Source organism: Papio anubis, chromosome 6 (assembly GCF_008728515.1).
Source record: "Papio anubis isolate 15944 chromosome 6, Panubis1.0, whole genome shotgun sequence".
Lineage (NCBI taxonomy): Eukaryota > Metazoa > Chordata > Mammalia > Primates > Cercopithecidae > Papio > Papio anubis.
In genome coordinates, this window is record NC_044981.1 from 49,590,087 (window position 1) to 49,608,369 (window position 18,283).

Here is an 18,283-nt window from a genome sequence, read left to right on the forward strand (position 1 = left end):
GAACCGAGATCGCACCACTGCACTCCAGCCTGGGCGACAGAGCAAGACTACGTCTCCAAAAAACAAACAAATAAACAAACACCACACAGTTTAATACTAGGTATTGATCAGGAATCCTAACTTACCATAAGGAGAAATAAACAATATCTTGGAGGATGCCATAATGTTAGTTTTCCTTGTCCAATAACTATCTTAAGGAATTTAATTCTGCCAAAAACTGTAACTCCATGGTTGCGCTGGGCTGTTTGTACATTTTTGAATTTCAATTATAGCTACAGAGAGCACACTAACAAGAAGCTTTCTTTAATTTCTTAGTATTTGGGGCTTATATCATATGGCATTGAAATAGTCTTTCAAGTTTATCCTTCCCTTTTAAAAAAAAATCTTCTTTTCCAATAAGCTCTCAAAACAAACAATCTGAAGTAAACATAAAAGGAATTGGGCTGGTATTGTATTTCTGGCACACTGATTTCTGGCTCCTCTTTTGATTTTCACCACATATGGTTTGAGCAGCTTTATGAAACATTTACGCTGATTCTCAAGTTATAGAAATTCTTGCTGAAGAAAATGTGGGGAAATTAGATAACTATGGTGAGGACACGTTGAAACTTAGTTGAAATTCATTTGTGGTACTCAGAAGTGATGAATGTTACACTAACTAAACTTCTTTCAGAAAAAAAACAAAAACAAAAACAAAAAACCTTACAGGCTGAGTTACTTTCTAATAGTGCCAAATATTAATATGACTGGATTTAGACAGTTTGATCAATGAAATAAAAATCAACCAACACATATTTTTGAAAAAGTGATGATCTTCAAAGTGTTACTAAGATCTTTAGGGGAAAAAAATAGTAACAATAATAATAGCTCTTGTGTTAAGTGCTTTATTACATTATTTCATTTAAAATTAAGTAACCTTGCAAGGTCACAGAGCTGGAAGATGAAGAGTTGGACTTCCAATCCATGGCTGTTTGACTCCAGTGCAAACATATTTCCACTGCTTCATGTACCTCTCGAGGAATTTGCAGTCTTGTGATTCACTGTGACTCCCTTGATTATTCTTTAGAGTTTTAGAAAGTGTATATCTTGCTCTCTGGCACATCCAAAGGTGGTAGTTCTGCTGTGAACCAGACCCGTGCCACTCTGGATACCTTCAACACACCTGCAATAACAGAAAGGACAAGAGTATTGCATTGTTCACCAAAGCTATTTATTGATCAAATCAATTAGATAAATATTAACCTTTTTTGGTGTGTGTATCATGGGTCTTAGGAATATTTGGAAAGGTTAGCAGTATTGATTCAAGGAAGCAATTTTGTTGACTTAGAGCAAACTCATTTTCTTGGATATTTAAATGGTGATCTCTGATGTTGTAGCTATGCTTTCACTGGATGTCATATGGGAAAACATGGATGACCTGGAAAAAATATAAAATTGATAGACTATGAAATACTCTAAGAAGCAAGTACTTTGATAATATTACATTATTGAAAGCATGTTTTGTTTCCTATGTCATCAATATGCATGAGTTTGAGAAAGAAGAACGAGAGGAAGGAAGAAAGGAAGGAAAGAAAAAAGGGAGAGAGGGAAGAAATATGCTGCAGATAATAAACAAGTATATGTTTCCAAAATGTCCTTAACCCTCACCAAACTACTTTCATATACATAATATCCTTTTATTTTTAAAAACAACATATAAGTTGGCAAACATAGATATTGTTTTCCTTAGTAGCAGATAAAAAGGTTAGAAAATCATGGATTTGGTAATTATATAGAGCTTGCTTTAGTAATTGGGACTTTGGATAATTTAATTAAGCTTCTTAGATTTTATATTTTTCATTTTTGAATGTGGAATACAAATCCCTACATACAGATTTTTAGTGAAAATAAAATGAGATAAAGAAAGCAAAGTGTCAGATAATATAGCAAGTGGTTAATAAATGCTGGTTCTCTTACTTATCCATTATCCCCCAGCTGGAGTAGAACTGATTATACTTTAGGACACTTCTGCTTTAAGCAGGCAAGTAGAGAGATGTTAAACTATGAATACTTCATTCACAGACTATAGCATATGCAAGCAAGAAAAGTCATTTTCCAACTAGTAATGAAGGCTTGCCATTTTGGTAAGAATGAGTATACAGGAAGCGAATGCAATGTAGTTTTTATACAGCTTCACATAACATTCTTTGGTGGCTACTGATGATCTCTTTCTTTTCAACATTTAAGTTTTGATTTTAATTCTTTTTGAAACTTCTTATTGGGCAAGGATATGTTCATTAGAAACTTCTTTAAGTGCTGAGCCTGAGAGCAGGTCACTTCCACTTGATATCAGATCAGTTCATGTGAGCCATCGCTTCAAGCCAACACAGAAAGCAGTGTTAAGGAGACTCACAAATACTTTATTTTAAAATTCTTTTTTATTATTTATCTTGAAAGATGAAAGAAGTTAAAAACAAAAAAAATAAGAAACTAAGAAAACAACCCAAACAAACACTGAGCAAGAAACATAATGTTTTTATTTTCCCAAGGGTTGTTTTCTACAGAGAGATGTGCTTCATGAAGCTGTAAGCACCTTTTGTGGTGTGGTTCAGATTAAGACTTGTATCTGAATTCACAATTCCCAGTGCTCTTCTCAGAGTTGTCAGTGGTACATACCTGACTATTTGTGTGAGACTTATTGAAACATTCCAGGCATGAGAAATGATGCACCACTGCCTTGGTCCTGAAAGTTGCCGACACTGTTCTCTGGTGCTGCAGCTCTCACTGCCCTTTCAGACACGAGATCCCAAATGTGTGTAACCATGACCTATCTTAATAGACTTGGGGAAAAAATGATTTTTTTTAAAAAAAGGAGACAATAGCAACATAGAATTATCTAGAAACAAGTGATAAACAGAGGTAAAATCTAGGAGTAAAGCTATGAAATTTTTGATGGCTATAAGAAGAGCTGCAAATGAAAACTTCGTCTGCTCAAAATTTCATTGATGATGTACTGCTAACAAACTGTTTTCCCTGCCAATATTGTGGCCTTGTCATGTGTAGCCGAGCCAAGCAATGGGTGGTGGTCAGATGTTTTAGCAGCATGCTGAATTAGGGGAGTTAGTAAACTCTAGTCACACACTAATTCAAGTTTTTAAAAGAGCACATTTTAACAACACTTAATAGGTTATTATTAATTTGCCTTTAACCATATGTAAAAATTAAAACCTATGAAATTGAACTGTTAGCAAAAATTATTAAAGAATTCCAGTTTTCTTTTCTTTTTTTTTTTTTTTTGAGATGGAATCTCGCTCTCCCGCCCAGGCTGGAATGCAGTGGCACGATCTCAGCTCATTGCAACTCCCACCTCCCCAGTTCAAGTGATTCTCTTGCCTCAGCCTCCCAAGTAGCTGGAACTACAGAAGCGTGCCACCACACCCGGCTACTTTTTTGTATTTTTAGTAGAGATGGGGTTTCACTGTGTTAGCCAGGATGGTCTCGATCTCTTGACCTCGTGATCTGTAAAGAGTTCCAGTTTTAAAAAATCAGATAATTTGTCTGGAGAGCCTTAGCAATCCCCTACTGGGCCATGGATAACACTCAGTAATGTTGACCATGACAATATTAATATGGAATGAGTGTATTAGCATGGTTTACATAACAAGATTGCTTAATGTGTCAATGTTTTATTTAAATACAGTGTGTACATATTTCAAGCCCACAGACTTCACCACAGCAATACTTCTACAACAGGAAAGAGCAAGGGATACTCTAATTAACATACAACTTGTTTACACTTCTTTTGTGAAAGCTAATCATTTTTCTTAATTTAAGGTAGATATTCTCTCTATAAATTCACAATCCAGTTGGGAAAAAAACATGAAAATCTTAAAAAATATCCTGCAATATACATTGTCAAAATGATTAGTATGAAGTACACTATAGACATTTGTGAAGAAATGATAGCTAGGTAAATTAATATCTTTGAAAAAAGGTACATAAGGAATAGTGCAGGAGGTTTAAGAAACATATTGAAAAAGAGGAGAGGTTGGAAAATGAGGGCAGTGTAGGGTCAGAGGAAGGACAAAAGAGTGGAAAATTTTCTCATTGGATGCTTCCGAGAAGCTAAAAGTAATGAGGAAAGCCCATTCTGAGATTAAGTGGCAAGGAGTGAGAACTGGGGGTGAGGAAAAGGGAGGAAAAAAAATCCAGATTGCTGGAATTTAAGAACAGAAGAGTAAACAGAAGATTACTACAGACAACAATATTTGTTAGAGAAGTGTGGCACTGTAAGATGAGGAAAAGAATGTCATATATTATTAAGTCTTTCTTGATGGTCCCCTTTCACATTGAACTCAACTTTCTGTAAATTCTTTTCCACTTAATGAAGCAGTGCTTTATTATTTTAGAAAAATACTTCCCAGCTTGCCTGATCAAAGATTCACTGGGCACTTAATAAAAATATAAGTCCACAAGCTACACCTCAATGTATATTAGAAACTCCAGTGACAGGACCTGAAAATACATACTTTTTATAAAAGAAACCCAGGTCATTCTTACAAATGGGCAAGTCTGGGAGACACTTGGTTAACACATAAAGTTTTAAGGGGGAAAGAATAACTTTCCTCTACTCTTCTGAGTTCTTGGCTGGGATTCCTCTAACAACAACAACAACAAGATGAAAAAGAGAAAGAAGTATATTAACATGTTACTTCACATATACATGAGAGAAAACTCAGAAAGAGTAATTATCAAAGATGAGGCCTAGAACTTCGGCCTATGTAGCATCTCCAACTAAAACAAAGAAAGAACAGGGCGGGGAGGTGACATGGAAAAGCAAGGTAAACAAAGGCTTATTATGCAGGCTTAAGTCCATGCCCTCTTCACTAATAAGAGTTTTGTGATTCAGACATCCTTGTCTTTCTAGTACTTAGAAGGAGACACCCCTACAAATAGAAATGTTTGTTATCCATGTAAATTTCCCTTACAGAACAGTAACTTCTACCCTGTTTTCGGAACTTCTCTTGTGTTTGCTATTTCTTAAAATAATCAGCTCAAAATAATTCTTATTCCAACAAGGTGTATTTTGGAGTGGCATATTCTGCTTTTCTACAAAGTTGTATCATAAAGCTACCTATTCTGCTAATTAATTTACATTTTGCTTAGCCAAGAATTGTGTATTCCTTGTATACATAGATTGTCCCTTATATTTATTTTGTATTCCATAGAACAATGATAATGTCATGTTGAAGTGGAAGTGAGGGGGAAAAAAACTATGTTAATTAGCTAAGTTTTATCTCTTAGAAGCCTATATTATTAATCACACCACTCCATGATGGAGATTTGTGAGCATATCTATAGCATTGTTTCCTTATAAACTCTGTGTCATAAGGACTATGTGGCTTTCTGGTAGTTAGACATATTCTGCATGAAAAGCTTTATGTGAATTATGTGGAAGGATTCTAAAAATAAACCAGAGGAGGAGCCCTCTCAAAGTCAGGAGCTGAAATAATTTTGCCAACGAATCAGTCCCTGAGTGTTTTGGGGAGAAAAAAAAGGGTAAGTTTGGAAGTATGGTTTTTCATATTATTCAGGTGCATTGTTTATATTGACCAAAATATATCGGGCAATTATTTAATTGTGCATAAACCTTCTTCTGGTATTTTTGTCTATTTGTTCAGGTAGGGGTGAGCATTATTATTATTAGCACTTCTTATCCTGGAGCAAATTTTCAATTCCCTGTGAATGCTCAGTTTTTATTAACTCAGCATGTGTTTTCTTAGCAACTGTTATGTTCCAGGCATTTTTCTAAGCACTAGGGATAGAGCCAAGAATAAAATAGACAAAATACTTGCTCTTAGGGAACTCACATTCTAGGAGGAAAGACAGATAGTCTAAAAAATGAATATCTAAATTAGCATATGTCAGTGCACAGAAGTAACAAAATTAGGGTAAAAGGGGTTGTTATAGATGAGGCAGTCAGGGAAGACTTCTGCAAGCAGACACCTGAGTGAGTGGAGCTGGTGAGCCCTGAGGAACCCTGGGTAAAGAAAATCGGGCCAAATCAATAGAAGTACAAATATCTTGGGCTGAGAGTGTGCGAGGATTGGAGTGGGGTGAGCAATGTGGGGGCAGGAAGGGGATGGTGCCAGGAAGGCAATGCAGTGGGAAGGCAATACTAAAGATTTTAAAATAATAGATGATATTTATATGGCAATTGCTATATTCCAGGTACTGTCTGAAGAATCTTATAGATGTTAACTTATTTAATACTTGCAATAACTCTATGAGTGTGTGCTACTATTATTCCTATTTTAAAAAATGAGGTAACAGAGAGAAGTTCATTCACTTGCTTGAGGTTCTCCATAGATACATCAAGTGTTCCAATTTGAACCCACTGCTGCACTGTTACCTATTCTACTGGTCTTTGAATGAATTTTATTTGGTTTATCCTCCTTTCTACACCCCACACTTTGCTTATAGAAGGGAAATAGGTATGATGGACATAAAGGAATAAGACTGTAGATATTGGGCCGGGCGCGGTGGCTCAAGCCTGTAATCCCAGCACTTTGGGAGGCCGAGACGGGCGGATCACGAGGTCAGGAGATCGAGACCATCCTGGCTAACACGGTGAAACCCCGTCTCTACTAAAAAATACAAAAAAATAGCCGGGCGCGGTGGCGGGCGCCTGTAGTCCCAACTACTCGGGAGGCTGAGGCAGGAGAATGGCGTGAACCCGGGAGGCAGAGCTTGCAGTGAGCTGAGATCCGGCCACTGCACTCCAGCCTGGGCGGCAGAGCGAGACTCCGTCTCAAAAAAAAAAGACTGTAGATATTGTTTACGGAATCTCCATCCCCCTTCTCAACCTTTACCCTTGCTGGGAAAGATTGAGAAGATCAAGGAAATTGGATTTTTGTGATGTGTCCCAAGATCAAGTTTCAGGCAGTAAAAATGTTTTGTTGTTGTTGTTATTGTTCATTTTCCTTGTGAATCTCCCCACTTATTTTCCATTTGATTATTGATCTAGGGTCCATGACCTAGGTGCTCTATATACCAAATTTATGTATTGATTTAGCCTGAAAGACACCTAGTTTCAGCACATCATTTGTAAGAGGGGGTTATTGTGGTCAAGCAGACATGTGAGCTTCACCTACGGCCATTCCTTTGATCCCTTTGAGGATGATCTATGTTCCCTTGACAGTCTGGGCCTTTCAGTACAGATGATAGCAGTTACAGATGCACATACAGACAGCTGCAAGGACCGTATCTCTTATCCCATGAGGTTCCCACTGTTTATATTTTCAAGAAGAAAATAGAATGTATTGTAGATATTTGTGTGTTTATATGTATTTTTTATTGATTCAAATATTATTTAGAGAGAATCTTGAGTGCTTCGTGCTGTCTCTGAAGGTAACCAGAATCCACTCATTGGAATGAAAATACGAGAATATTACTGAGGGCAGAGAATTAGAAAGCATGGGTTTGGAAGATAGAGGTGGTGACAAAGATCATGCATTCTTCTATGACACATAAAACCAAGGAGGCAGAGGAAAGAATTTGAAAGTGAATCATGACAAAAAGAAATGTCTGAGAATAGAAGAAAGAATAAGAGAGGAACATTTCTCGGCTTCTTAGTATCATGTAGTGGAAAGAAAAGTGGAATGGGAATTAGGAGATTTGGCTTCTAGTTCCAATACGTTTCTTGGCCACTGGATGACCTTAGACAAACCACGTAGGTGTGTGGGCTCAATATAGCTGTCACTATAGGCAAATTACTTCACCTCTCTGTGTCTTAATTTTCTCATCTGTTAAAATGTCCATAATAATAGTATCTAACTCATGGGATTGTTGCAAAATTAACCAGTGAATGCAAGTAAAGCCTTCATGTAGAGTCTGACACATAGTAAACACTCAAAAATGTCAGTAGTTGTTATTATTAACTTCTTAAAGCCTGAATTTCTCATATAAAGGGAAGAACATCTAATTTTATAAATACATAGTCTTTGCATTATTTTTCAAACTCTGAAGAACCTCTTCATTTGAAGAATTTGCTTTTCTTTCCTGCTCCCAGATGCTGGTTAAGAAAAGAATGAGTACTCATCACCTAGAGAAAAAAGCCGAAGCTTCCTAGCCATGCATTTAAAAGTCTTTGAAATCCTGACCTACTTACATTTCCAGACCTTATTTCCAGTCACTTCTGTTCACACAGCCTACTCATGGGGAAACTGGAGCTGCGTGCCCTTTCTTATGTGTGCCGTGAGATAGCCTAACACTTTCACTTGACTCTGACTACCCTCTGCCTTCACCTCAAGTCAGCATCTCAAAGTAGGGTTTAACCATCATTCAAGACTCAACTCCATACCAACTTTTTTTGGAAAACATTTATCACTCTCTTACATGCTCTTGTCCTTCTTAAAACTTTTCTAGTACTCGTTTGTGTATCTTTTATAAAAACTGACTGTTTCCCATTGTGTATTACAGTCAAGCTTATGTTATAACCTTCTGTGGTATATTAAAGATAGCCACAAACTGCCAATATTCTTCCCATTCAGAGGTGAGGTTTGTGTTCCTTCTCTATAAAACAAGATGGGCTCAGTGACTGCTTGACCCACAGAACATGTGGGAAATGATCCATAATCCCATGTTAGCTTTGAGATCCAGCCTTAAGAAACACGTGGCTTCCATTTCACATCTCTTGAACATTTTCTCTAGGGAAAGGCAGACACCATATAAAATGTCTTATTCTGTGGCTACCATGCTGAAGGGGACTTATAGGCAATCTTGTTGACAGTCCTCACTGACTCCCTGACTTCCAGCCACCCCTATGTAAACATGCCAGCCCATTCACCAACTGAGTACCACGCCAGCCCATCCACGTGCTGAATACCATGCCAGCCGATCACCTGCTAAATACCACGCTAGCCCATCCACCTGCTGATTTTCACTTAATATCTCTCTCAATACCAGGCATAAATAGAATCGCCTGACTGAGACCTATCTGAATTAATGGCTAAAAAGATTTCAGCCATAACTAAACGGTTGTTGTTTTAAGCCAGTTGTGTCTCCCAAAATTCATATGTTGTGTCTCCCAAAATTCATATACTGAAACTTAATTGCCAATGTGACAATGTTAAGAGGAGTGGCCTTTAAGAGATGATTAAGTCATGAAGACAGAGGTCTCATGGATGGGATTAGGGCCCTTATAAAAGGGCTTAAGGGAGTGGGTTTACTCTCTTATGCTCCTCTTCCATGTGAGTAAACATTGTTTGTACCCCTATTTTTGCCCCTCCATTCCTTCTACCATGTGAGTAGACATAGATGGTGTCATCTATGAGGAAAAGACCTTCACTAGACACTGAACCTGTTGATATCTTGATCTGGGACTTCCCAGCTTCCAGAATTGTGAGAAATAAATTTGTTTCTTTTTTAATCAATTGTCTTGTCTCAGGTATTTTGTTATAGCAGCACAGATAGACTAAGACAAGGTGGTTTGTTATGCTGCCATAGATTGTTCTGGGTTCTGAATTCTTTAATATCAGAAATTCTATGGTATTCATCTTTTATTTCTTGACAGCAGCCACCAGTAGGCCCAGGCATTTGCACAAGGGTGGGTTCTTTTCTAGAAGTGTCCCCAGACATTCAAATGTGTTTCTGAATCAGAGATTTTCATCCTTTACTGCACATTACGAACAAGGAGATTGTTCAGTCCTGGCATACGTCCCCAATCACATGTGACATACGTTATAGTTATTCGTTTATAAAATGGAAGAGCATGGTAAAATGAAAAAGCAAATACTTCTTTAATTTATGTTTAAGAGATAGGCAAATGGATGAATTAAAACATTTCTATTTGATTTTATTAAGGTATGAGTGTTTCTTTTAAATTAGAAATTACTGAAAAATCTTGTTTTTCTCGGAGCTGTGGCTTTCCTCATTACAGGGGATAATGGGAACTGCATTTAAATCTAATAGATGTAAATTCATCATTGGTCGACATTTATGGACTACCAGTTATGCATTTTACCTGATTCTGAGTGGAGATAGAGGCTAGAAAAAAATATATATAAAATACTGATCCTGTCCTCAAGGGGTTTATGTCTTATCAATTATGTTGAGCAATAAAAAGAAAGGAGATAAGTAAGGATGTAATGATCAAAGATATAAATAATAAGCATAATTTGGCCAAGGGAAGGGGATGCCAGGCAAAAAGAAAAACATTTGTGAAACCATAGAGACAAAATAAGGTTAGGTGTTTCTTTGTTGGAGGGCAGCAGAGACCAGCCTGGAGAGTGGACATGCTGGGGAGAAGAGAGAAATAAAGTCGAACTGGTTGCATGGGAGAAAATTATGAGAGAGATTCCTTAAAATCCATCAAATCTTTTCCAAAAAAATACAATTCTATTATATTATGATATTGAGTAGCACATAAACCATTTGATCTCCAGATACTCAAGTAAAGGTAATATTTTGTAGAGGTAAACTAGCCGTACCTTAGCATCACTTTTAAAGTTCCTCTGCTGAGTCATTAACATGACCTCTTGCCCCAAGAAGGTGAGTCTCTCACACAGGTACCACCTCTGCCCATGACCGATGGGGGAAAGATGCAAAATGCAATTGTCCCATTGCACTTGGATATCAGTTGTCAGTCCAGCCTCTGCAAACATATATGAATTTGGTGCAAGGAAATAGCTTTTCTAATGATTTGGGACCCTGTACACCAGAATGATAACCTAGGAATATAGGACGGAGTAGGGGAAAATTACCCATGTGAAAATCTCCCAGCTGTTAAGGGGAAAATTGAGAAGCCTGTTCATCTTTAAATTCATACCCCCATTTTTCTATGGCTCTTTCTTTGACTAAGTAGCAATTAGTCTACATACATCAATTGTTCAACCACTGTTAAAAATTCTAGCATAAATCGATGATCATATCTGTAAATACACTTATGTATACAGTACTTGGTTGTGTTTATGTGTGTTAATGACTTCATATTTGCTAAAGATAGAACAATGAGCAAAACAGACAGGGGTTCTGCCCTTCTGTGGTGCTTGAAGTCTATTGAGGAATAAGTCATTTAGCAATGAGTTATTTAATTATACATTTAATTAGTGCATTAAAGAAGTATGGAGTATTAACAAGATTTGCCAAAATGAAGAGAACATCCTGGCCACAACAACTCAACAATCCTACTTCATATGGGAACTCATTTATAATTATAAATAAATGAGTGTTCTGATTTCATACCTCAGTGCCAGGAACATGTTTATGAACTGGTCTCTGGAAGAAGGAACTGCTATAGGAAGCTGCAGATGCAGTTGCAGGTAACAGAAATACATAAGGCCTCCTCCTTTAAGGCCACCTGGGAAGTGGCCATGCCACATTCTTTAGGGACCAACCTCTGTATTGTAACAGATGAATGAGCCCTATTCCTAGATCGCTACACTTATCAAGGAGGAAAGAGAGCTAATATGTTTTCAATAAACTCCTGACAACAAGGTTTAAATCCAAAATGTGTTTCTGGTCAAATAAGTTAATTTAAAAATTCAATTAACAAAAATCTACTGTTCTCTTAACATCATAGCTGATGTTTGACTGAATCACTTTAAGATATTCGTCCTCTGGAGAATAAGGATGGTGACTGAATAATTCCAGGATTAAGGAAAGATAATTTTTTTTCTCTTAATTAAAATATAGTCATCTAGTTTTTAAGAGCCATATTTCACATAAAGAAGTTGAAGAGTTTTCAATTATAGTTATTTGTCTATAAGATTAATACCCAGTTGGCATTAGGATATCTGCTAAAATGACCAGGAAGGATTAAGTTCCGGTTTTGAACATTACCTATGAATATTATCACTAAAAACACTAAAGTATTGTCCCTTCCTTCATAGCAAAGTGTCATCTCTTCAGAGACAACAGGGCCATTTGATGAAGGTTCTTGCTAAAGTAAATTTTATCTGACTTAACCTAAGGGTTAGTTGAAAGACTTAGTATTACAAACCACATATGTGTTTTTAAAGGTTTGGGAATAATTTATAGGTAGAGGAAAATGCAAATCCTAAAAGTAAATATTAAAATTGGCTGCTGCCCGTCCCTCCCCCGCCCCAAGGCACAACTCTTATAACTTGGATCATATTAACCATAATTTGGAAACAAAATTAACATTTGAATTGTTTTTGTTCTCTTCAGCACCATTTCTCCCCTTTGCATTCCCTCATCCCTACCTTGGACTCCATTTCCTTAAGCACTGAAAAGGAGAACTTCTCTTTTCCCACTACATTAGTTTCTGTGGTTGCCATAACAAATTACCAAGAAATGGGTGGAAGGAAACAACAGAAATGTATTCTCTCATAATTCTGGAAGTCAGAAGTCTGAAATCAAGGTGTCAGCAGTGCTATACTCCCCTTGGAGGCTGTAGGAGAGAGTACTTCCTTGCCTCTTCCAGTCTCCTGTGGTTGCTGGCATTCCTTGACTTAAGGTTGCATCCTTCCAGTCTGTATTTTCATCATCACGTTGCTTTCCACCCCCTGTGTCTTTTCCTCTTCCCTCTCATGATGATGCTTGTAATGACATGTAAGACCTAAAGATAATTCAAGTTGATCACCTTCTTTCAAGATCCTTAATTTAGTCACATCACAAAAATCCTCCAAATAAGGTAACATGCACAGGTTCCAGGGACTTGATGTGGGTATCTTCTGGAGGGGGTGCATTTTTTGCCTATGACACCCACCATTAGGAAGTGACACTCTTTCATGTGAGTAAGGCTGTATTTCCTATATGAATGTATGCTTCTGGATGGCAGGGAGTAATACCTTTTTGAATCCTTCACAGTACCTTGCATAGACTGAGGACATAATGGAGGCTTTATTAAATCTTAGCAAATGGTAGAAAATATATAAAAGAACCTTAGATAACATATAGAAAAAATGAACTTCTTGGAGAAAAAATGTTATGTATGACCACAAGTTCAAGAACAAGTTGCCAGAATTGACCATTTAACCTACTGCATCTTCACTAACCATACTAAAAATGATTTTTGGGGACTGTAAAACCCACCTTCAGTTAAGTTATCCTCACTTCAGTCATGTTGCCTTTCCAAGTTCTCCAGCTGCTGCTCCTCATTCTCTTCCTCTCAAAGATAACTTGTACTTTGGGCTTGTCACTATTATATCCCCCACCGATGAAATTTACCTAACCTGATGCTTAGATGCTTAGATCTCAACTAGCTGATGCAATAGCTAATCTTTCAGAACATCTCGTTGATCAGCTGGCCAACATCAGTAATAAGAGCTTCCAAGTAAGATGCTTTTTAATTGCAGCCATCTTAGAGTAATGGTGCCCTTCTGTTGAAATGGGAGCTGAAAAGCTCGTGGCACTGGAATGTTTTCTATGGATTTCCTAAAATCATATCTAATAAGTGGAAGAACTGGGGCATGGGTTTTTGGTGTTAAATCTCATTCTTTGTCCATTTTACAACAACCACTTCTGATCACCAGCTCAGAAGGTGCTCTTAGTCATGTCCCAAACCTGACTGGGTTTACCTCCAGGCTAGAAGATAGCCCTGCTCCCAAATGTGGTCCTATTTAACTTTTAACTTTTTGTAACTCAAATCTATTTTTTTCATTTCTATTTATTTATTTTTTGAGATGGAGTTTTGCTCTTGTTGCCAAGGCTGGAGTGCAGTGGCACAATCTCCGCTCACTGCAACCTCCGCCTCCTGGGTTCAAGTGATTCTCCTGCCTCAGCCTCCTGAGTAGCTGGGATTATAGGCATGTGCCACCATTCCTGGCTAATTTTGTATTTTTAGTAGAGACAAGGGTTCCCCATGTTGGTCAGGCTGGTCTCGAACTCCCAACCTCAGGTGATCCACCTGCCTCAGCCTCCCAAAGTGCTGGATTACAGGCATGAGCCACCATGACCAGCTATTTCCTCATTTCTTTAGTGAATTTTTAAATTTTGAATTGGGCAGGACTCCATTTTTTTCCTTTGGCTTCCCAAAGATAGAGTGATAGGAATTGAGCTGGCCTCCTACGCCAGTGGTAAGGACCTTTATTACCACACCCACTTTTGAATCCTGGAATTTACTAGCACAAAAAGGAAGCTTTCCAAAGTCCATTTTATGCCATTTCCCTCTTTTCAGTCATATAACTTTAAAAATGCCCCAACCAACTTATTTATTTATTTTTTTACAAAAAGTAGTAGAAAATTCCCTTCTGGACTTATTTTCCATGTGCTGAGTTTAAGCCTGGAGCACATTTTTACTGCTGGAAATAGGGGGTTATAATGAAAATGCTGACACAACCTCAACCATAGAGGTGCTAGCAGGCATTGCTGTAATAAATAAGGTCGGAAATATTTTACACTTCAAGGCAATTACATGTTCAGCCATCTTTAGGATAGCTGGCCCATGAAGGGTAGGGATTAGGTTTCTGTGACAAGTGTAAAAGACCCATGACTCATGAATGCCGAGAGGTACGAATGAATTACAAGAGCTGAGTGAAAGCCACATAATCACCTATCATAGGTAAAAAATATTCTGTTTATTTGCAGGAGAGAGAGATGGCAACATCCGGCCAAGGCACTTCTGCTAGTTTGGGATTTGACCAACAAGGCTGGAGGTGCTGAGTGTTGGGCAATGCTCTCTGTGAACTGCCTTATGCGCATAGAAGCTGATTTTTATTCTTGACCTTTTCTTCATATAAATATGTTTTCAGTGGACAGTAAAGTGATGACTTCTGTTTCCTGAAGGATGAGAGTGTCTGTGCATCCACATACAGTAATGCAGACAGAGGGGCACTGGAGATAGTGACGGAGAAATCACTAACTCAGTTCTGCTCAGTCTGTGTGTTCATTGGCATGCCCTGTCTTGTCTTTTGATTGCTACATTCATTCTCTCCTTTGTAGCTGAGGAAAACAGCAGTGGCTGTTCAGGTGCCTTCTCCCAGGGGCTATTCACCTGTAGGTATGGGAAGTTTGCTTTTACTTTGCTTCCTCCCCAAGTGTCTAGAACAAACTTGGTATGGTAATGAATTAGGTTGTATGAGTTACAGATTCCCCTGTGTATGTTTGACAATCCATAACAGTCTCTAATTCCTGAAACATAGTACTTAAACAGTATTTTATTCTTTCTACTTCTCGACTGTATTCTCCATTCCTTCTACTTCTTAACTGAATTCTCCTTTCCTTTAGACTGTAAATTTCATGCCGATAGAAACTGCATCTGTCTTATTTGGAGTTGTACTTCCAAAGCCTAGCATGCTATCTGGCACATGGCGGAAACTCTGTAAATAAATTAAAGAGTGACCTTACGGGTTAAAACATCTTATACGTCCATTCATTTCAAAAACAATATTGTGCCTGATCCTATGTGCAGGAATTGCTTTAGTCATTTCAATACAAATGAGTGACATTCTCTACCTTAGAGGAGCTTTCATTATAGTAGAGAGCTTAACTGAGTGAATAATTAGAATATAGTCTGACAAAGGATGTAAACAGTGGCATGAACCAGACAGAATGTTGGCAAAGGTGAGGAGTGATCAGTTCAGTATATATCACTTATTAACTATAGATGCTTATAATATTTAGCCTTGTAGTATTAGTTATCAGTTCATTAGTTATCAGTTCAGTTATCAGATGCATCCTATCACCCCCATCAATCATCAGCCGTATCTTCTACATCTTCATTCCTTCTGCAACACCCTAGCTTAGAGGATATCTAGATAAGTTACTGAAGAGGACATTATGATGAAGGTAGACATGTGTTTTAGTCCATCTGGGCTACTCTAATGGAATGCTGTAGACTGGGTGGCTTATACACAATTTATTATTTACACTTTTGGAGGCTGGGTTATTCAAGATCAAGGTGCTGGCAGATTTGGTGTCTGATGAGGGCTTGCTTTCTGGTTCACAGTCAGTTGTCTTTTGGCTGGGCTCTCATGTGGAAGAAGGGGCAAGGTTGCTCTCTGCAGCCTCTTTTCGAAGGACACCAATTCCATTTGTGAAAGCACTATCTGCATGACCTAATTACCTACCAAAAACCTCGCTTCCTACTACCATCACATTGGGGGTTAAGATTTCAACACATAAATTTTAGGTGGCTGAGGAACAAACGTTGACTCTATAGCAATGGGGAATATAACTTAAAGTTAGATTACTTGGAAATAAATACCTGTCTGACTCCTTACTGACTTGTGACCTTTAGTTCACTGTTAAACCTTCCCTAAACCTTCTGAACATGAGTTTTCTAGTCTATAAAATGATGATATTTATCTCACAGTTCTATTTTGGGAATTAGACAAATAGCAATTAAATGAATTCTATGATCTCAGTAAATATTTTTGTTTATTTTTTGGTTTTGTTTTGCATCTAAATAAATATCAGTTTGTTCATCATGAGATAAATTACATGTTGAATCAGAAATATAGATGATTGGAAATTGTGAAGCTGACATTTCCCTTGAAATGGCTTGGTATTTAATAGCACTTAAGAGTTTGGTGGTCCTAAGTTTAGGATGAATTATGTGATAGAATAGAATTTGTTCAGATCACTATTTGCAGACTTATTTGGATAAGTATCTTCATATCACTGTGCCTAAACTTATTCACCTGTAATTCATTCATCAAAAATTTCCATTCAAGTTATAATTTGAAAATCCACTAATGAAGATGGTAATAGTGGGAAGTAAGCACCACCACTTCTCACTGTACTTTCTTCACTTTTTTTTTTCTTAACTTGTAGGAAACTATAGACAATGCCAAGTCAGAGAAGAGAAACGTTTCATTAACTAAATTCTTTGAAGTTTCAGATAGAGTTTCAGCTGTAGTTTCCATACTCCTGGTGGAAGAACAAGTGGGAACTGTGCATTTCGTGTGTGTGTGTGTGTGTGTGTGTGATGCATAACTACCAATAGCCAGAAGACATAGGGAAAATCAGAAGGCCCTGTGTCATTAACAACAAAAATTTTACTCCGATTATCACTTTGGGTCACACAGCTTCTGGGACTTCTTCCTTCTGAGTCATGAAGGTTGAAGTGAAACCAACTGATCCCTGAGAGCCATTTTGTGTTCAAACTTGTTCACTCTGGAAAATAATAAAAGAAAGCCTAGGGACCACAAATTTGTATTTATTATATTTTAGACTTTAACATAAATAAGCGCAATCTTCTACTTGAACTATTATTTGATTAAATAATTGACAGGTAGTTGCTTTGACACACACATGTCCTGAAATGTTCTATTTTTGATAACAGAGAACCTAGTGAATTAAATTATCTTAAACCCATCCTCCTGCTGTTGGAGGTATGAGTAGATACCTTTATAAATGCTGTATTTAATTTTTGCTTAATAAAATTGTGAAAGTGAGCCACAGTATTTCAGAGTTCCTCTTTAAATATTTGCAAGGCTGTATTAAGTAATGTAATAAAGTACATGTATTGTAGTATGTGTATACATTTTTCATTCCCAGACAAAGCCATGATTATTAAAGAGGTTTAAAATAACATGCACTAATTTATTATCACCAGTTATAAAGACTTTGGAAGGGTGCACTGAACATTATGTTAGCATTGATGTGTCAATCTTTTGGTTGAAGGATGGCACGTCTGAATCCCAGAACAGCCTTAATTAACAGAAAATAATTAGCATCATTTCCCCAGCAGAGAATATGAAGCTTTTTTTTTTCCAACAGAATCCATTGATTGATAATTAAGGAGGAGTTAGTTGTAATAAAACTCCCAGTATTGCAATTTCTAATTGGCCTTTCAGGACATTTTACAGTTACAGTTACTTTGTTCCAGGCGTTTTCTGCCTTTTGAAGAGTTTTAATAAGAATCTTTCCTCTCCACAGCCAAGGCTCTGCAGGTGATGAAGGAAGAGGAGGTGGCAGCGCATGGGAGCGCATTAATATCAGGTGGGCAGAACAGCGGCTGGAGAGCTTTTCATTTCCTTTTAAGTTTTTGTGGTCACCATATTTTGTTCCTTCAGGGCTAAACTTGTTCGTGGAACAAGTAGGACCTGCCTGAGGGTCTCTCTCTGCAGGAAGCATTCTGCAATCTGGGGGCACTTTCTGTTGTAGAAGGCCCTTTAATAACTTTTCATTAAGGGACTTTTTTTTTTTTTTTTAAGTAGAGTCTTGGCTTCCTCTATAGGATGTACAAATCCCTGGTCATCCCTATAAGAATGTAAGAATGTGCTTCTTTTCTTGAAGACCTAGGTTCCCGCCACTTTCAACACTTCCTTTCTGTCTTAATTTCTAACTTTCTCTGGTCTGCTCTTTTGTGTGTAAGGCACAAAGAGGAACGTATTTT

General features: G+C 37.5%; 1 long non-coding RNA gene across 1 annotated transcript in view; it reads left to right on the plus strand.

Moving 5' to 3' along the window:
• The window catches only part of LOC110743080, a 345,865-nt gene that overhangs the window by 297,508 nt on the left and 30,074 nt on the right, over positions 1–18,283 (plus strand). Inside the window, exon 3 of the long non-coding RNA XR_002521581.2 lies at positions 17,824–17,886. This is a non-coding gene — a long non-coding RNA (uncharacterized LOC110743080). The remainder of the gene's footprint in view (positions 1–17,823; positions 17,887–18,283) is intronic.